Genomic DNA, 22,227 nt, shown 5'->3' with positions numbered 1-22,227 from the left:
AATGAATCATGTTATGCCGTTTTGAGCAAAGTAAAGTTTATGTTAAATTATAAGGCAATGAGAATCCTATATTGTTCCTTTATTTTGCCATATTTGATGCATTGTTGGGAGGTATGGGGAAATTCTTATTCCACTATAATTTAATGCCCTTATTTATTTTGCAAAAAATTATAAGAATTATATTAATTATAAGAATAATTAATGAAGTTGCTCCAAGAGAACATACTACAGGACTGATTCTGAGGTCAGGACTACTCAAATTGAAGGACTTGGTTCCTTTACAAACTTTATAGTTTTTCATAAAGCAAAACACTGCCTGTTACCACATGGACTGCAATCCCTTTTTACTTTAAATAGTGAGACAAGCAGAATAGTGAAGTGACATTCAGCCAAGTATGGTGACCCATACTCAGAATTTGTGCTCTGCATTTAACCCATCCGAAATGCACACACACAGAGCAGTGAACACATACACACACACACTGTTAGCACACACCCGGAGCAGTGGGCAGCCATTTATGCTGCAGCGCCCGGGGAGCAGTTGGGGGTTCGATGCCTTGCTCAAGGGCACCTAAGTCGTGGTATTGAAGGTGGAGAGAGAACTGTACATGCACTCCCCCCACCCACAATTCCTGCCGGCCCGGGACTCAAACTCACAACCTTTCGATTGGGAGTCCGACTCTCTAACCATTAGGCCACGACTTCCCAAGGACTTCCCACGACTTCCCATTCTTTCAAGAAATAATGATTTTAAACAACCTTTTGCTGGAAATACCCTCAAACAAATGTGTGTTTCAGTTTCTGGTGTGAAAAGATGGAATTTTTCTAGAAAATGATCTAAAATGTAAAAAGATGAATTTGAAAATTGTAAAAACTATAACAACAACAACGATGGTCTCGTAGTTGTTTTCGGTGCTAGAGTTGTCATTATTGCATCACTGTTGTTTTTGTTTGTTTAGTATTGTTTACGCAGAATTAATAATTAAAAAAAAATTGAAAGTAGATTACATCTGGGCTATTTTGTTATTTTTTTGGCGTTGTCATTTTTTAATTTATTTTTTTGTCATGTCGGTGAGGCCATCTAATTTTTAATATAAGAATGGGGTAGGAGTTTATAAGATTTTTTTTTCTTCATCCTACTCCTGTTCTTCTTGTCATGGAATGTATTTTTGTTGTGTTTGTTGGATTGTTGTTGTGGCATTTCGTGTTGCATTATCATGAAAAGAGAATACATAAATAAATGAAATAAATGAAAATGAAAATGTAGAATTTCATTATATGCAACTGATAAAAAATATGTTTAGTTGTAAACGAATGAATTCTGCCATTTGTGACCATCATAAGCACAGCTGCACTGAACAGGGAAATTCCATGAAGAAAAATAGCTGTTATCTGAAGTGTTCAAAGAATAAATAATAAGAAGGGGTCTATCCTCTAAGACCTAAGTAAAACTTATGCTATGAGTCAATTTATGTTAATCTTTACAAAGCAAACTGTATGGGAAACAAAGACATTTAACTGAAATGCACATTGACGTCTCCACACTGCGTGGTAGATCATTTCACCCCTTTCAAAACATAATAGCCTTCTATTTAGCAATGTTCAGGCTCAATTTTCAACAATTAATTACACTGAATTGGCAGCGTAAAAATGTCAGTAGCCATGAAAAGGATTTGATTTCAATTATCTCAGCTCAAAGGGGGTATGATTTCTATATGCACTTAAGCAAAATTATAACAGGACTTTGCTCGCTAGAAAATTGGGTGTTTAAAGAGTGATTATGTGGTGAATGGACGGGTGTTGAATGGGAGTGAATGCTCAAGGCACTCAATTATCTCTGATTGCTCCCCTTCACATTGTAGCCAGTGGAGATACCTGCTATTGCAGTGATTGGGGAGAAATTTACATGCAGCACTTTCTATTGAGGGAAACAGAAAGGGCTGCAGGGTTAAAGATTTTCAAAAGACAGCATAAGGGTCAGTTCAGCAGATGTGGTAAAATGATAATCGATGAGAAGAAGGCCTAACAGGTCATTAAGAGGCGGTGGTGAATGAAATGACCATGAAATCAAAAGAGAGAAAAGAAAAGAAACATCAAAAGGTTAAGGTTGCATATATGTTTAAAGATATTCCACCATCTATATTCCATGAGGCAATAGTTAATTTGTGATTTATAAAAAATTGAATGAAAACCTACAGTCAGATGCTGTCTGTGCAATATTATGTTATCCAAACCTTCACTCTTTCTTTGCAAATTACATAGTTTTACTTTCTTCCACTTATTTTTGTTAAGAAATATATGGTCTTGCATGCCAAGGTAGATAAAAGTTTGCTATAGCAAGGTAGGTTCATTGTGTTTCTTTGCAGTTGCAATTCTCTTTGTCTTTGACAGCTTAAAGAGATTCACCCAGAAGTTCACCCAAATATAAAATTTTTGTCATCTTTTACTCATCCTCATGTTGTTCCAAACCTGTATGAATTTCTTTCTGTAGCTGAACCAAAAGACAATATTTCGAAGAATGTGGTTAACCAAACAGTTGTTGGTAGCCACTGACTTCAGTATTATTTTCTCTATACTGTGGAAGTCAGTGGCTACCAGCAACTGTTTTGGTTGGCAACATTCCAACGCTATCTCACCTCCAATTCGTATGTATTTTACGAGGTGGCTCATTCATATGAATTTGTACGACCTCACTCGTACGATTTTATACGATTTGTCTAAACCCCAGTGACGGTTAGGTTTAGGGGCGGGGTTAGGTGTAGGTCATTCGTACAAATTCATACGAATTGTGCAACTAGTAAAATACGTACGATTTGGCAAAAATCGTATGAATTTGTACGAGTGTGTTCGTACGAATTCGTATGAATAAGCCACCTCATGAAAAATTTATGAATTTCCGTGAGATCGGGTTGAACATTCTTCAAAATATCTTGTTTGGTTTTCAACATAAGAAATAAACTCATTCAGGTATAGAACAACTTGAGAGTGAGTAAATGATGACAGATTGGGGGTGGGGGGTGAACTTTCCCTTTAATAGTGAGGTTCACTCATTTCTTGTAGTTTTTTATATTTAAATTTCTTCAAAATGTATTAAATTATAGAGAACTAGTTAATGTTGATGTGTCAGTAATTAATACAATGACAGAGGAAGCTTTTTGTTTTCTTCTTTTGAAAAGCTGTAGAAAAGTGAAAAAGGTTTAATATAATATAATATGTCTCCGAACTACGCTGGATACTCATACAACTTTATGAACTGAAAAATCAACTTGTGATTGTTAAAAAATAAAAAATAAAATAAAAAATAAACTACAAAAATTATAAAGGTCTGAACTAAAGTGCTGAGTTTCTAGCTTATAGAAAGTCTCTTAATCAGCGATTGGTAATCAGTGGTTTAAATTGACCATTCAAACATTTTTAGGTTTAATCCCCACGTCATTAAGGGTAGACCTCAGAATAGTGGTCTATGAATAGCGTTTCAGATCTTAAGGACATTATCTTCTATATTATTCATTGCTTTTGATGTTAGGTCAATTATGCTATACATAGCCCCACACTGATCCAACGACATGCTGTTTTCTCACTGATCAGATAACATATCACTGTATACTCCAAACTAATTGGATGAAGGCTTCGTTCAATAAAGTGGTTTATGACTGGCATAGACTTTACAACCCTCTTTGACAAGGAAAAACTCAGAAGCAGGAAGCTGAGGTAAACGTAAGCCTATTAATTAGTGTGAATAGTGAAAATAAGTATGTAACATTAATGCCTAGATTACATGGACACCAACGGAGGTGTTAAAGCTCTAAATTTAGCCTTTCTTCACAGCAATTCCCATGGCTCCAATGACCACTTGTTCCTATAAAGAGCTGGAAAGTAGTAGAAATAAATAGAAATAAAAAAGAATTATTAATTAAAATGCTGATCATTGTTTTTATCGTGGGTATTATGGTTTTCTAAATTCCATCAATAATTTTCAGAGAAAAATTTGTTCAGTACCTTGCAATCAACTAAAACACTGATAGACTATCCGCCAAGTAAAGACGTGTATTTAGTGCACAATTCAGAATATGCAACTTAAAAAGGCAACTTTTGTGGTTGCAGAAAGGTTGCTTGAAAAGCAATTTCTGTTTGTGTGTGTGTGTGTGTGTGTGTGTGTGTGTGTGTGTTATTATTATTTTTTTTTACTTTCACATTATCTTATTTACCCTGGCTAATTCATCAGGAGAAGCATATGGATATTTTGTTAATTTCCCTGAATGGTGGCTCATTGGTTTAACAAAATATAAATAAAGCTCATTGTTATACATGGCAACAAAACCATACCCAAACTATTTTAGTAATATTCTGCGAATGCTTCTAAAATTATTAATACTGTATGATGCAGAATAAATACATGTAGAGTAAAACATCCCTTTAACTGTTACAGAACAACAGAACAAAAAAGTGTTCAATTTGCAACAGATTAAAGCAGCATGTACCATTGATTTGTTCATGTATGGCTGTTTGTTGGTTGTTGTATCAATTTACTAATGCAAAACAGGATGAAATTCATTATTATCTTATCATTCACTAATTAAAAAAAAAAAACATTCAGCCCTATTTAGCAACCAACAATAAACAACTGAAAAAAGCTTTAGACTGCTAATGCTTAACTTCCACAAGACTGAAAACTTAATGTGTTTATTAATGTATCTATTAATAAATTTCTAGTTATCAGTGCTTCTGCTTGACTTTGGTCTTTTGCCATCTCTCATTTGAGAGTGAGTCTTAGCTCTCCTCTTTTCCAGCCGTTCCAGCAGCTGTGATGTGAGTCAGCTGAGCAGAATGCTCCTTTGCTTTGAGACGCAATGCTGCTATACTGGAAGCATGGAAGTTCATTGTTGGGGAGTAAGGTAAGGGTGGTGAAGAGGAGAGAAGGTTGTTGGTGAGGTGAGAGCGTTAAATTGGACCCTCAATGGCAGGAAGGGGTGTCCTTTGCAGTCCCATTGGACCTAAGCTTGTAAAAAGTCTGATGAGAAATGTAACAAAATATATTATAACCATTATGAAGTGTGAAAGGTATGTATAAGGTAAAGATAAATGAACAATGGTTTTTGTTGAATATGCAGATGAACCTCACCTTCCAAAAGCAGGGTTAATGAAAGCAGGATGTCTAAACATGGCCACCCCTAAGAGAGCACTGAAGCCATAAGGGGAGGCAGGGTTTAGGGGAGGCTGAGCCAGTCTTTGTAGGGGGGCAGGCCAAGATGAATCAATAGCTGAATGTGGATTTGGGACAAATGTATTCCCACTCAGGTAATGACACAAGGACTGTGGAGCAGAGGGGGTTCCAGTATAGTGTAGGCTCAGAGTGTGTGACTGGACCCCCGCTTTTTCCCTTTTCCTCCATTTTGCTCGTCGATTCTGAAACCAGACCTTGAGAGGAAACGATGCTTTTGTCAATTACAAGTAGTTACGAGTTGTTGTTGTTGATTTTTTTTTTTATTGTACATTTAGTAAAGAAATATTGTCACACCAAGCTATTTTTCCCCCTTAGTCAGTATTGGGGAAAGTTACTTTTAAAAGTAATGCATTACAATATTGCGTTACTCTCTAAAAAACTTTTTTGGAAAATTTTTATGGAAAGTAATGTGTTACATTACTTTTGAGTTACTTTAACGTTACTTTTTAAAGATGAGCATGGCTTGATTGTTTTTAATATAAGAAGATCTATTTATAGCAAATATAAAAGCCCTGTCACACCAAAAAGTGTAATGAATAATTCTCAGGCTGAAAGAAAAGTAAATTCACGTCTGTACAGTAGAACACAGGAGAAGCAGTTTCAACACTCTTCAGGAATAATAATAATAATAATAAAAACAATGAAGCACAACTGTTAGTTTATCTATAGTCATTTTTGCTTTTTCAGTATGGTTGAACTGGATCAATAAAGGTCAGCAGCAAAAACATTAGTTAATAAAACGGGATTAGATACATTTGTGTTATTTAACATATTTGAATAATTGCAGGTTTGCTTGATTTTCTGAGTTTGAATTTCATTTTGAATTTATTTTGATGAATACAAATTTTGTGTGTGTGTGTGTGTGTGAGTATATAGGATGAATTATTGCACATTCACATACAGCGCATACAACGCTTCCATACTTCTGATTTCTCCCAATATGGGGACAAGAGACTTATCAGTCAATAAATCGGAAAACAAAAGTAACTGGCGTTACCTTTTTGAAAATGTAACTCAGATATTTTCTTGTAAATTAAAAAGTAATGCGGTACTTTATTAGTTAATTGAAATAAGTAATCTGATTACCTAACTCGCATTACTTGTAATGCGTTACTCCAAATACTGCTAGAGTTACCAGACAAATTAAGGAATCTTTTATAGACTATTCTTAAATAGAATAATGTTGGGTATTACTAGAAATAAACTAATTTTATATATTTTTGCATCTCTGATATTATCCTAAAGGAACAGTCAACCCATTCATTGATGTGATTTTTTATGCTTAATTCTTGTTGAGGTATCACTGTGCCCAGTCGTGAACAGTGAAAGTGAACAGATTAATAGTGAATGTTGAAAAGGGTGAAATTAATAAGAAAGTGACTTACTTGCACTCTGCTTCTGTAAGATCAAGTCTCATAGCTAATTCCTCCCTTAAATTAGAGAGAAAAAACAAGTTGTAGCCTAGGTGTGTATATCCAGATTTTACTAAGATTGACAATTAATTTTACTAAAATTAAAAAATATATTTATTTATTCGTGACAAATATAAAAATTCTAACAGGTCCTGTGCTATTGAAACTGTTAATGTTACGAAAAGAAGTGACAAAAAATAATTTCTGGGCTTAAAATTAAGTAAAAATAAATTAAAAATAAAGGCAACAGATAAAATCTAAATGATTTTTGTAGGTTTTTAATTTATTTTATATAAGCCTATTCAATTTTCATATTATATATTTTAATATACTAGCAGTACTGAAAATTATGGTGTTGTCTTTAATATGTGACGGATGGTGCCTCCCAACCATCAACGAATCGCTTTTTTTCTTCTTCTTTTTTTTTTTTGCTTTTTTTGTGCATAATATTAAAGAAAAATCGTCTATAAGTTGTGCCTGGTGTTGCGTTACCTTGTGAAAACATCTGGATAGTGAGTTTTTTTAAAAGCTCTTTCCAGCTCCTCAAGCTGATCTCCTCTGTTTTCGTTTTAACATCCCATCTTCAGTGTCACTTCCCGCTGATAAAGTAGTTTCCTCACTGTTCTTCAAATATGCATGTGTTTCTTGCAGTCTCATTATATCCTGAGACACAGTAGTCTCTCTACATTGTCTTTCATTGTTGGTTTCTTCCTCCTCCGGTCTTGGCGGGGGACTGGATGCATCTCTAAAGGACTGTAGAGAAGAATGATTCTGATACGTTCTCGCACGACTGATGTTTACTACCGAGGCCTCTGTAATTTTTAATTTTCCACAAGCAGTGTGTAGCAGTCTTGGGCCCGCTGCTTCATTTTCGTCTGTGTGAGTGTCTCTGGAGGAGTCTGTCAACGGGGTGAAGTGGCGACGGAACTTCGGCGGCAGATGCATGTCTGGTGTGAGCAGAAATTATTTATCTATATAATTATCAACTGGATAAATTAAGATAAGATTTTTGAAAATTGAATTAAACTTCATACAGAATAGCCTACTCCTCTTAACCTACTCCCTAATCTGCCTGTTTCGTATTTAATGAGTTGGCTATGCTATAGCACTGCGAATTGTTATTGTAATTAATTATAGCAAATAGTATGCAGTAATTGATAAACGGAAACTGTAATGAATAGCCTAAACGAAGGATAGTTCAACAAGTAGACCATTAAAATAAATTCTAATTTAAGGAAGTAGCCTACTTTATAGCTATCGAAAACTATTGTTGAGTTAAAAAAAATGCAATCCAGTGGACAATATGTAAAAACAATTAAAACACAAAGTTAAAGAATAAACGACTAACCTTTAACTTTTAAGGGACTTTTCCTTCCTAGAAGGCTGTCGATGCAGTACGAGGACAGAGTAGGTGATTTACATTTGCAATTTGTTTGGTCTGGATTATCCCCCTCTGATTCGTTGCTCATATCTCTGGGTTTCATGAAGGCTACAGAAGCCAGTGATCCATTGGACACGCGTCCTGGTGCTCTCGCTGACTGATCCTTGCCAAATTTAGCGCACGCCGACCTGATGCTTCAGCTTCCAAAACTCATACAGCATCTGATTGGTTCTTTGGTGAAAGGCTCTTCCTCAGGCTGTGTCGTTCAATTTAAAGATAGCCACTTGTCGTTTTGTATGAAAATTCTAACATTTTTTTAAATTCTTAACTTATTTAAACATTTAGCAGATTTCATAGTAACCATAAGCCCACTACTTTTGTCTGTCAATAATAATAATAATAATAATAGCTATTAGGTAGGCCATTATTATTAGCTACTTTCGAATAGGCTATATATTAAAATTAGGGTGGCCATTTGCGCCGTTCATACGGGACACGTCCTTGCCAGGATTAATATTGCTTGAAACATTCAAAGCAGTTTTACCAATAGCATGCACGTAGGCTACATAATCAACGAATCGTGGGGCTGCGTGTGAGAAGGTGAGAACTACAGGGAACGATCAAGGCGATGCAAATATGCGCATGTGTTTGTTAGTTCATTTGACTTCACGATCAAAAAAGACACCAAAGTAGTTGCGAGAGCGATTCGAAAGCATAAAGAGCCGCCTGCTCTGTTAGAATATCACACAACGATCGACCTGAACAGTGCAAACAGACAAATCCTGGCCTGGACGTTTCCCGTATGAACGGCGCAAATGCCCACCCTTATTTAAGTATATGATCAATATTGCTTTTATGGCTTCCAATTGTATTGACTAACAAACTTAATTTAAAAAGGAAAAAGAAAGAAAGAAAGAAAAAAAGAAATCCACTGGTCCATGAGTGCCATCTACTGTGATGTTTAATTAAGATAAAACTATAATTTAGTTTTGTGTCGATTTTATACATTTTATGATTTAATCCATAGGTGCATTTTTAAATAAATCACGTAAAAATAACATGGAACATGGTCATGGTCTAATTGTCACCATGAAACAATACACAGCATTTATGGCACAACAAAGAGACGTCTAAAATGGCAGCCAGATACAAGGTAGCAAAAGAAGCCGTTGATGGTCCATATTACCTCCAGAAAGTTTTTATTCCAGAAGACTCTGAGGAAGACTATAAATAAAATGAAGTGACTGTCGCCAACGAACTCCGCATACCTGAGGAGGAAGAGGACTTGAAATGGGATCAAACTGATGCCACTGAAATGGCACCTGATTGTTATAAACAGGCTGCATTTAAAGCTGGAGAAACCATAGTAAAACTTCAAAGAGAGAGGGACTTCCATAGAATGCAGCACAAGCATGTTGTTCAAGAGTATAATAGTTTATCGAGGACACTAAAAAGCTGAAGAAGCATGATCATATGATCTTAGACAACTAAATGAGAAGTAGGCAGCTGTGAGTCAGAAGATGCTGGTTAGTCTGGAGAGAGACAAAGTTGTCAGCCAGGTTCAGAACATAGACATCTCTCTACGTACCACACATTCGCTTGATCTTTAAAATCCTCTAACATGCTACATCAAAGAGAAAAAATAAAGAAGAGTCCAGAAAAAGGCACACATCTGTCACGTGACAACGTTACATCAAATGATGCTATAAAAGACCCCAACAAAAACACAAGAATCTGAATTCCCAGCCAGCACTCGAGTCCATCCCTAATTGTTGCAAATCAATTCTCTTTCCTCACTAAACGCCAAATCAGCCAGCTTCTCTCTCTTCAGGTCTTTTAAAGCACACTCAATGGCAGTGAACTTCCTCACTCTCCACCCCCATACAATGATAGTAGCCTCCTTAAGTGATGACCAGCTTTGGAGATTATGGGGAATACCAGAGGGAGAGGTAATCATGACTGGTAAGGGTCATACTGATTTGTTGTCATCCTGTAGTTTCCATCCCAGCGGTGATTACCTGGGGATCACAAGTGGAAACACCACAGTCAATAAATGTGAGACTTTGCTCAAGGTTAATGTGTGATCAGTTTGGAGGGACAGATTCACACCACCTGGGTCTGTTCCTTCCATTCCTATGGTGATTTTGTGGCCTCTTGTTAACACGGCTAAAGTGTGGGACTTGAATAGTGAGCGTTGCCGCTGGACTCTGCATGGACGTATTGACTCGTTGAACAGCATTATTTTCCTGTCCTTCTCAAACATTCTATTTACCTGATCAGCAGACAAGACCCTCTCTCTTTGGGATGGCCATGCTGGATTGTGTGTCCAGACTTTCTATGGGCATTCATGCAACTACGCAACTTTCAATGCCACAGGTGACACGATTGCTTCTTGTGACTCTTTTGGGGTGGTCAAATGGGGTGGAGCTCATGGAGATGCCGTTCAGAGTGTCATTTTTGATCATAAAAGGGGAATTAAATATAACCCGAATTCAGGAAAAGTTGGGACGTTTTTTAAATTTTAATAAAATGAAAACTAAAAGACTTTCAAATCACATGAGCCAATATTTTATTCACAATAGAACATAGATAACATAGCAAATGTTTAAACTGAGAAAGTTTATAATTTTATGCACAAAATGAGCTCATTTCAATTTTGATTTCTGATACAGGTCTCAAAATAGTTGGGACGGGGCATGTTTACCATGGTGTAGCATCTCCTTTTCTTTTCAAAACAGTTTGAAGACGTCTGGGCATTGAGGCTATGAGTTGCTGGAGTTTTGCTGTTGGAATTTGGTCCCATTCTTGCCTTATATAGATTTCCAGCTGCTGAAGAGTTCGTGGTCGTCTTTGACGTATTTTTCGTTTAATGATGCGCCAAATGTTCTCTATAGGTGAAAGATCTGGACTGCAGGCAGGCCAGGTTAGCACCCGGACTCTTCTACGACGAAGCCATGCTGTTGTTATAGCTGCAGTATGTGGTTTTGCATTGTCCTGCTGAAATAAACAAGGCCTTCCCTGAAATAGACGTTGTTTGGAGGGAAGCATATGTTGCTCTAAAACCTTTATATACCTTTCAGCATTCACAGAGCCTTCCAAAACATGCAAGCTGCCCATACCGTATGCACTTATGCACCCCCATACCATCAGAGATGCTGGCTTTTGAACTGAACGCTGATAACATGCTGGAAGGTCTCCCTCCTCTTTAGCCCGGAGGACACGGCGTCCGTGATTTCCAAAAAGAATGTCAAATTTGGACTCGTCTGACCATAAAACACTATTCCACTTTGAAATAGTCCATTTTAAATGAGCCTTGGCCCACAGGACACGACGGCGCTTCTGGACCATGTTCACATATGGCTTCCTTTTTGCATGATAGAGCTTTAGTTGGCATCTGCTGATGGCACGGCGGATTGTGTTTACCGACAGTGGTTTCTGAAAGTATTCCTGGGCCCATTTAGTAATGTCATTGACACAATCATGCCGATGAGTGATGCAGTGTCGTCTGAGAGCCCGAAGACCACGGGCATCCAATAAAGGTCTCCGGCCTTGTCCCTTACGCACAGAGATTTCTCCAGTTTCTCTGAATCTTTTGATGATGTTATGCACTGTAGATGATGAGATTTGCAAAGCCTTTGCAATTTGACGTTGAGGAACATTGTTTTTAAAGGTTTCCACAATTTTTTTACGCAGTCTTTCACAGATTGGAGAGCCTCTGCCCATCTTTACTTCTGAGAGACTCTGCTTCTCTAAGACAAAGCTTTTATAGCTAATCATGTTACAGACCTGATATCAATTAACTAGATGTTCTCCCAGCTGAAACTTTTCAAAACTGCTTGCTTTTTTAGCCATTTGTTGCCCCCGTGCCAACTTTTTTGAGACCTGTAGCAGGCATTCAATTTTAAATGAGCTAATTAAGTGGATAAAAGTGTAAAATTTCTCAGTTTAAACATTTGCTACGTTATCTATGTTCTATTGTGAATAAAATATTGGTCATGTGATTTGAAATTCCTTTAGTTTTCATTTTATTAAAATTTAAAAAACGTCCCAACTTTTACGGAATTCGGGTTGTACCTTCTATCGGCAGGCTCTTGTATTGGCATTTAAATACATTCTGACATACTTTGTTATTGATAAATATAGATTTATTTGTTAAAAAAATACATTGTTTCCTGTACACAAACCTTTATATTCTGGAAGAATTTTATAATAAGATTTAAAGAACTAAATTAAACAATTATTAAAAGCAATATATAGAAAGACTTATTTTCCTTAAAAACATTTAACTTCTTTGTGTGTGTGTTCATTGGCACTTTACATTCACAAGCATAAGTGAAACATTTATTTACACATATACAATCATTCATGTAGACAACAGTTAACATGTCTCTAATGCTACAAAAATCGAGTAAAACAGTTAAATAATAATAATAATATTGTGAAATAAATAAATAATAAATAAATAACTTTTGTATTTGAATATAATTTTTAATTTATTTATTGGATGGCAAAGCTAAATTTTCAGCAGTCATTACTCCAGTCTTCAGTGGGACATAACTTTTCAGAAATCATTCTAATATGCAGATTTAGTTCTCAAAAACATTTGTTATTTTGAAAAATGTTTAAAACTGTGATACACCACCATTCAAAAGTTTGAGTTATGTAAGATTTAAAAATAAACAATACTTACATTCAGCAAAGATGCATTTAAATTAATTAAATTCAAAAGTAACAGTAAGACATTTATAACGTTACAAAATAATTATTATTTCAAATAAATCATGTTCTTTAAAACTTTTTGTTTATCAAAGAGCCCTAAAACATATTACGGTTTCCACAAAAATATTAAGCAAAAAAAACTGTTTTCAACATTGATAATAATAACAATCCTAATTGATAATAAATGAACACCAAATCAGCCCATTAATTATTATTTTTTAAATCTTTATTTAAGCTTAATTTACAATACAGATTTTTCATAGCAGCTTTGTATTAAAGAGGAAAATAACAGAATCAATTATGCAAACTTCAAAAAAAAAAAAAAGAAAAAAAAAAAGCCAAATCCAGCAGAGTAACAGTAGCTGGACAATGTATCCTTATTCAACTCCAGATAGTTGTTCACTTCAGTTCAGTGACTGTGTAAAGTTCATTAATTATGAAATAATGAACTGACTTTACTTACCTTGATGGTAAGTTACCTACAAACTCACATACTGTCACAATTTCCTATTGGAGTGCCCATGATCTCCACCCCCCACCCCATGTAACCTCAATCAAACACACCTGATTCAGATCATCAGCTCATTATTAGAGACTCCAAGACCTGATTGGGTGTGTCAGACAAAGGAGAGATGCAAAATGTGCAGTGTTGGGGGGCCTCCAGGAACATGTTTGGGAACCACTGCTCTAACATGCTGATAATTGTTAAGCTTGTAGTGTTCCCATGTTCTCCTTGTTCCCCTGCCTTGCTTCTGCCCTTACGAAAAATAACCATGGTTTTATTATAGTAAAACTGTAATAAACCATGGTTTTTTGGCGTGTTGACTACCATTTGTATAACCACAGATTTACTACAAATACCATGGTTAAACTATGATTAATTTAGCAAAACCATGGTTAATTTGTGGTTACCATGGTTTAACTATAGTAACCATGGTTTTTTGGTTTTATTTGTAGTAAAACCATGGTTAATTTTCATAAGGGTGACCCTGGACTGTTTCCTTGTTTTTTGATTGTTTGCTGCCTGCCCTGATTATTGTGTATTGGATATTGCTGTTCGCTGGTCTTGTGACCCTGCCTGTCTGACCACACTTTTAATAAAGCCTTGCTTTTGGATCCTCTACTTTGTTGTCATGCCTTCTATGTTACACATGCATGCTGCTTAAGCCTGTACTACACTACATGGTTTTTGCCCAAATTTTCCCCTGATTTACAGTTTGAGGAAGGTGACGATACTTGCCAAAATTCAGCACCAATCTACAGATTTGAGTAGACAGAATTCACAGAAAATTGCATAGTGTATAATGGTCACAGACTCCAATTTTTTTAGCTATGATTTTCAGACTATGATTCCATCCAGTCGGAGGATATCGTCTAAGGTTACGTATGTAACCCTGGTTCCTCGAAGGAATGAGACGCTGTGTCGAGAACGTTTGGGGAACACGTCCAGCGTGATGTCTCTGAATAATGTGTATAATCAGTCCAAAGGAAGGGCGAGACGTCATAGGCGGGTGACGTCAGAGACCAGGAAGCATAAAGCATGAGCGGCAAAGCCGGAAGTCAGCCTCAAAGGATGAAGCAAGCGCCAGCCAGAGATGCCGGAAGTGTGGCACTGTGACGCAGCGTCTCGTTCCTTCGAGGAACCAGGGTTACATACGTAACCTTAGACGTTCCTCTTCAGGAACTCGAGCTGCGTCGAGAACGTTTGGGGAACGAGAATGCCCACGCCGCCAGACTTTCAAATCTCTGCCTAGTGTGGAAGAGCACAGCTAAAGCAAGAGAAGGAGCCTGACAGAATTCGGGAGTCTTGACCCCCAGGAGAGGAGAGATCAGAGGACTCGAGGCTTAGGATAACATCCTGATCACCGCTTAGCATAAGCTTCTTCTGGCCGGAGGCCTCAGCCTCAGCGCACCATGGAGGAAACATGTAACCAGAGGGTTTCTGCCCACTGACTGGCCACCGAGAGGGGCGCGGTAGGCCACCATGGCCGCCACATGGACCTTCATGGTGGAGTGGGTCAACCCTGCGGAGAGCCTGCAGGAACTCCAGCACTGTACCATACGGGCAGTTAACTGGGTCGAGCTGGCGGTCTCTGCAGCAAGAAGTGAAAGGCTTCCACTTCAAGGCATACAGTTTCCTCATTGAGGGAGCTCTGGATTGGAGAACGGTCTTACAACCTTGGTTGAGAGACCGGAAGCTAAGAGTTGTGCCTCCTCAGAGACAGCACCTACAGCCTCTAAGCTCCATGCGGGGGCGCACCCTCCACCTGCAAGAGGAGATCTCTCCTGACGGGAACCTCCCATGGAGTGCCGTCAAAAAGAGAAATCAGGCCCAGGAACCATACCCAGCCTGTCCAGAACGGGGCTACTAACAGCAGCCGGACTCCTTCCCGGCGCACTCTCTCCAGAACTGCCGAGAGCAGAGCAATCAGGGGAAAAATGTACAGATGAAGCCTCGGCCATGTCTGTACCATGTCTGTGAGTCAGAGGAAGCCAGAGGGGACTGTGCGATGTGTCTCGAGTCGCAAACAGATCCAGCCGAGTCTGGCCCAACTCTCCAACTCTGCTTCATCACCTTGGTGTGAAGCCGCCATTCCCCGGGCCTTGGCCCCTGCTTCAACAGGATGTCTGCTCCCATATTAAGATGCCCAGGAATGTGAACTGCTCTGAGCGAGAGGAATTCGTCCTGGGCCCACACAAGGATCTGGTACGCTATTTGTATAAATGGCGTGAGTGCAGACCTCCTTAGTGGTTGATGTAAGAGACCCCCGCTGTGTTGTCGGTGCGCACCAACACATGGTGACCTCTTAGGTCTGGGAGAAAATAACGAAGTGCACGAAGCACGGCCAGCATCTCCAGGCAGTTGATGTGCCATGTCAGATGGCGACCACTCCACAGACCGCGGGCAGGGTGGCCACTCATGACCGCACCCCAGCCGGTGAGGGACTCGTCTGTCGCTAGCATCCCGCGGCGACAAGGAGCTCCCAGCACCGGGCCCTGAGACAAGAACCAAGGCTTCCTCCACATATCCAAGGCACGTAGGCAGCGCCGCGTGACCTTTAGCATGCGAAGTGGGTTTCCCTTCAGGAAGAACCCCTTGGTCTCGAGCCACCACTATAGGGGTCTCATGTACAGCAGGCCAATAGTATTCATGTTGGACGCAGCTGCCATCAGACCCAGCAATCTCCGTGACTGCTTGACAGTGAGTGACCAGCCTTCTCTCCCTCTCGCGACTGCAGTGAGGATCGACTCGATCCGAGCAGGTGACATACGTGCCTGCATCGTGGTTGAATCCCACACCATGCCCAGATAAGTGGTTCTCTGAACTGGAGAAAGCCCACTTTTCTTGGCGTTAAGTCTTAACCCCAGCTCTTTCATGTGAGCGAGAACGACATCTCGGTGCAGAACCGTCATCTGCTCAGATTGAGCTGATATCAACCAATCGTCAATGTGGTTGATTCGTGAAAATGTGGGGTGAGAGTGCAAGGCCAGAGGAAGATCCGTATTGGTAGGCTTTTGCCCCCAAAAGCAAACCTCAGGAACTTCCGATGAAGAAGGATGGAGATAAGTGCATCTTTTGATCGATCGTGACACACCAGTCCTTGGACTTGGCCTGTGCAGGCGTGCTAAACTTCAGTTCCCTGACTGAGAGGTTCAAAAAGCACAGATCTAGAAAAGGACACAACACCTCATCCTTCCTTGGAACAGTGAAGTACCGGCTGTAGGACCGGACTCTGCAACCCAAGGAGGGACCACATCGATGGTCTCGGTCCTCAGAGAGAGTCTACTTCTGTTCCATTACCAGAGCCTGCTTGGGGCCCAACAGAACTGGATTCTGTGGCCTCTCACTACAGTGTGCAGGACCCACTGAGACAGCCAAGCTAGCTGCTCTGGAAACCTCCCAGGAGGTCACAAGCCTCTTAGCACCGCTACGTTTCCGGGTGGTAACTGAGAGAAGCGCTCGCTGGAGACCGCTGCGCCCTGGAACACCGGCAGGGTTGGCAGATCGATCTCCTGAGGGCACTGAGGAGAGACGGGCACCGTGTAATGCGTTGTATACCGCTCTTCCCCAGAAGGTCCTGCCCTCCGAGGTCCTGAGCCGCAGCCTCAGGACTCTCCTAGCTGAAGTCTCCTAAAAACGACGTGCCTCAGACCCACGTCGTCTGCTAGGAAGACTAGACCAGAGCCTGCTCGGGGCAGGACCCCGTGAAGTACACTTGGCAGGGGCTCCCACACTGCCATGTGACCTCCTAAGGGAACCAGTCTCGTGAGACTGGCCTCTGGTGTGCCTAGAGTCACTAGCTCGGTGTCCTGAAGCGGCGGACCAGCAGGGGACGACCATACTAGCTGCTCTAGATATCTCCGTAGAGGTAGCGAGCCTCTCAGCACCGCTACGTTTCCGGGCGGTAACTGAGAGAAGCGCTCGCTGGAGACCGCTGTGCCCTGGAACACCGGCAGGGTTGGCAGATCGATCTCCTGAGGGCACTGAGGAGAGACGGGCACCGTGTAATGCGGTGTACACCACTCTTCCCCAGAGGGAGCTGGCCCTCAAAACGTCCTAGGCCTTACGCGTCAGGACGTTATGATGAAGGCTATCCAGTGAAAACAATGGTCCATAGAACTGCTTTCCACTAGGAGCCTTCGGCCTGGAAGTGCCACTCTGACTCTAGCGTCTGCGGAGTACAAAAGTGACACCCCCGGCACGAGGGGCTGGAACATGGTTGGGACTGCTCCGCGCAGCAGCCCCTGACCGCCTCAACCTCCTCAGAGGAAGAGCGGTACACACGTGTTCTCACATAAGAAATTACATCCCTAGAGCCCCTGCACATCTAACTTCACATAGTCAGATAAATATTAATATATAGTAGTCAACAACCAGACGAGTCAACACTGTCTGGTGTAAAAAAAAAAAAAAAAACTCACATAAAGATGAAACAATGTATTACACGCGTTGCCTCGGCAGCGTGCATGTTCTATTTTTTTATATATATATATATATATATATATATATATATGCTACTCAGTCACACAGACAGCATCAATCTCCTCAGAGAAAGACGAATGCTGCAGCGAGCTCTGCCTCCGAGGACGCAGAAACCACAGCACGGGTTTTCAAGCCTCGAGACCGAGCTCTAGGTCTAGTGAACACGGGTGGAGATAGGACGAGCCGTCTCCAACACGTTCGCCAGATCATGTGCGAATCCCGCTATCGCGGTCGCCGCCGTGCATCAGCCCCAGCGCCACCGCAACCGCAAGATCACATGCACGGATACACTCCTCATAGCGTGCCCGACGAGAGAGCATGCAACAGCAGCAGCGAGCTGTCTCAGAGGGCGACAAACCACAGCGCTGGTTTCCAAGCCTCGCTGGTTTTCCAAGCCTCGAGAACGAGCTCTAGATCTAGTAAACACGGGTGGAGATAGGACGAGCCGTCTCCAACCCGTTCACCAGATCATGTGCGATTCCCGCCATTGCGGTCGCCGCCGTGCATCAGCCCCAGCGCGACCGCAACTGCAAGATCGCATGCACGGACACACTCCTCGGAGCGTGCCCGGCGAGAGCGGAGCGCTTAACAGCGAGAAAAGCACAATCAGCCCCCCGAGAGCCGACTGCGCGAGCTCCACTCCTCATTAATGCTGCTTATTATAATATTAGGCATAATATGCGTGTGTAACTAGTGCTTGTGTGACTGGTGCTTGAACAACTGGCGAGCTCATCGACGCCTTTCCATATCAATCTCCTCTGAGAAAGACAGGCAGTGCATCGCGCCCTCTCATCGGGGAGAAAGTACCGCAAACGTAAAAAGTACCGCAAAGTACCCCCGAGAGCGGGCGCCGGATCTGGTGGCTAAGAAAAAGATAGGGACTTGAAAAGACCCGTCTTACATTCCTTCCAGCAGATCCGAAAGCCGTCAATTCCCTCGAGAGCTGACACTGTGCGCTTCACTCTCAAGCAGACAACACACGAGCTGCGTGTGTCCCTACCTTTTTTTTTTTTTTTTTTGGCAGGGAATACACACAGCCTGAACGCTGCCTGCTCTCGCCCAAAACTTCTCTTGATTGAAGCTTTGACAATGGAGTTTATCAGTGGACAAACGACAATAAATAAGACTCACAAACAGATAGTGACTGACACACACACACAGAGCGCTTGCTGAAGACACAAGGCTGACTTCCGGCTTTGCCGCTCATGCTTTATGCTTCCTGGTCTCTGACGTCACCCGCCTATGACGTCTCGCCCTTCCTTTGGACTGATTATACACATTATTCAGAGACGTCACGCTGGACGCGTTCCCCAAACGTTCTCGACGCAGCTCGAGTTCCTGAAGAGGAACAAACATGTTTGATATTTTCAGCCAATTTTAGAACACATATTGTTTTCATTTGCCATGCATCTTATAGCCAAAAAACCCGCAATATTTCTGCATGAGTTTTTTTTGACAAAGATGTGTCAATTGTATAGTTTTGAATGTGGAAAAATGCAGCGATCTATATGGCCGCTCTATCAAAGGAAGTCCCGCCTTCTGAATAAAAGAACCAATCGTTAATCCGTAAAGTCAGCACATCACTGCAGATGTTAGAAGTCCCGGTTGCTATAAAAACAGTCAAGGTTCTGAGACACACGCTTATGACTGCGCATGTCCACTGGCTGGTCTAGCTTGAAAATCGCTGTTTGAGCAAAAGAAACAACATTTATGAGACAGTTGTCGTCAGATTTCATTGGTGATTTCAAATTGGAAATTTTATCAAAAGCTTGATGAACAGTTTTGGAGAATTTGATGTTTCCCCATTCAAAGAAATAGAAGCTGCACTTGCATGCCCAGGAGGAATTTCAAAGTTGGCCGCCGAGTGACATGACTATCCTTAAAGGGGTCATATGATGCGATTTCAACTTTTCCTTTCTCTTTGGAGTGTTACAAGCTGATTGTGCATAGATAAATCCCTGATATATTTTCATAATGCTGCCCAAATGTTCACGCAAAGAAAGGAGGCGTGGTTTCAGTAACCACAGTTAGTGTTGAAGCAGCCATGTCAGGGAGATGATGTGTGTGTATCTAGGTGAAAGCAAAAGTACTTTATTTGGCCTTCCGAAAGTAGATGCATTTAGGAATCTTTAAGTTTACTTAAAAGTTACAACAGACCAACAGACCAGCAACGCTCTTTGGAGTGTTACAAGCTGATCGTAAATAGATAAGATCTCTAAAGTTGCAAAAACTACTGTCTCAAACCCAAAGAGATATTCTTTATAAAAGTCATGACTCATCCATGCCCTCCTAAAATGGTTTGTTTGAACATGCCCCCATGTCTACTTCACTGTATGGGAAGATTTGCATAACGCTGCCCAAATGTTTACGCAAAGAAAGAAGGCCTAACTTTGATCCTCCTCTTGCCGACGGCATCATGTTGTGGAGACACTGTTGTGTAAGCGAAAATACTTTGTTTGGCCTTCCAAAAGAAGACCCAATTAGAAATCAGTGGTTAAGTTGTATTTACAGTACTGTTCTAGTACAGTTCAAACCAAATATTCAGATGTGTACTGCCCATTTTATGAAGGACTGTTTCGTGATCCTGGGGAGAGAAGACTACAATGCCAGCTGTTCTGACTCAAAGTCTGTAAGTATGTTTACATATGTAAAGGATTTGCCACAAAGCAGTGTAGCGCAGCGCTTGTTTTTTTTCGTTTTCCCAAACACGCAGCGCAATTCAAAGTATTAGTCAGTATAATTTGTAATTATGTCCCCACTGGATGCAACAAATGGCTCGTTTGTAATGGGTTTTATTGTTTTAGTCTTGGTGTTCTGACTGGGACACACATCACAGTATGTTAAGGGGCGTAACATTTCTGTTGCATGCATTCGGCCAAACACAACACAAAGGATAGCTGGCCAATCAGAGCACATACTTTACAGACTGATGAACTTTGTAAAAAACAACGTGTTTCAGAAAGGTGGGACATAGAGGAGAAACAATCATGTACAGTATGTGTAAAATAATAATAATAATAATAATATTTTTAACCTTAAATCACATAAACACATTTCATTCCACCAAATACACAAAATAATGTTATTTTTAGCAACATCACATGACCCCTTTAAAAATCTATTCCAGCTTTACCCATTACTTATTTATTTTTTCACTTTATATATTATATTACTTTATATTATTTCTTCAGTTAAATTTACCTGTTGTACATTGTTGTTGGGCCACTGAATCTGTTTATATTAACAAGAAAAGCAGATGCCTTGAAGCAGATACAATGCCTTGTATTTGTCTCTATTTTGTCTCTATAATCTCCAGCCATAATGATTCATATTTTATTGAAGTGGAAGTATGTCACTCTTCATGCTTCTTTTTTCGCCCAGGTATGTTTTTCACTCCCTCAGGCCTGACCTGCCAAACATGCCAAAAAAGCACTCAGAATCCGTACTAACTCCCATCCACTTTTGGTAGGAAATACACCTGCTGCTGAGAAAGCCCTTGTTGGTCACTCATCAGTCAATAAGATGCTGTGTTTACTCAACAATCTCTTTATTAAAATATTGCATAAATGTTAGTTTTAATGAACAAAAATATGCATTTAAAAAATATAAGAAGTTTGTACAGTAGGAAATAAAACAAGCAAATAATTTGGTACAAAGGCAGCTCTCTAGGACAACATTAAAATCACATAAAGATCCCAAGGTATGAAACTAAACTTTGCTCTCAGCCAAAAATATGTAAACTCGATAAAGTATTTCAATACAAGTATTTTGGTCAAATATTATTAATGCAATTAACAGGCCTTAGTCAGGTTGGACACCATATTACATTTTAATGTAGATGAAATTGGGAGTGTAAAATAGCATTAAATACCATTAAAAGTTGAATGTAGATGATATGATTAAAACCTTCCTCACTCCTGATTGCAAAACTACTTTTAGAGAATTACAAGGTAAGACTCTAAAGGTAAAGGTAAGGGAAATGCTGCTGCCTTGCAGGAAAACCATTTCTGTACTTTTTAAAGTTTACTTATTAGTTCTGTGCAATAATTCTGTATAACTTGATTATGAATGTGTAGTTATTTTGGTTCGGTCAATCTGGATAAAAGACACCCAACATCTTAAAGACTCTGACTCCCAACCAGACTTGGAGTTAGTACATGATTTGTATGGACTACATTTATGGTGCTTTCATGCTGTGGATTTATGATTAATACTATGAATGATTTTTTTTGTTAGTTTTTTTGTCAAAATGAACTTGGGAAAAGCATGAACTACTTCTGAACTTCTCCTTTTGTGGTATTAGCCACTATCAGGTAAACCAATTTTATATCCTCTCCAAAGGCAATTGCTACTTTTGACAGTTAATCTTAGTCACTGTCTGCAGATGAATCATACCCTGAAATGCTTCAAACAGTAAATAGAGGGACATATAGTGTATCTCACCTTTGTGATGTCACCTGGTATTACTTACCTGGTAAGTGTTTTATTATTATATAATTAATGTATT

At 40.0% G+C, this 22,227-nt stretch overlaps 2 pseudogenes; one reads left to right on the top strand and one right to left on the bottom strand.

The window, feature by feature from the left end:
- Positions 1-4,668: 4,668 nt before the first annotated feature.
- LOC132130326 (aristaless-related homeobox protein-like) lies at positions 4,669-7,581 on the bottom strand (annotated as a pseudogene).
- Positions 7,582-9,332: 1,751 nt separating this feature from the next.
- On the top strand, positions 9,333-14,114 carry LOC132130325 (sperm-associated antigen 16 protein-like; annotated as a pseudogene).
- Positions 14,115-22,227: the final 8,113 nt, after the last annotated feature.

This window comes from Carassius carassius, chromosome 47 (genome assembly GCF_963082965.1).
Source record: "Carassius carassius chromosome 47, fCarCar2.1, whole genome shotgun sequence".
Taxonomy (NCBI): Eukaryota; Metazoa; Chordata; class Actinopteri; order Cypriniformes; family Cyprinidae; genus Carassius; species Carassius carassius.
Note: the sequence above shows the minus strand (reverse complement) of the source record. Positions and strands in the feature narration are given on the sequence as shown.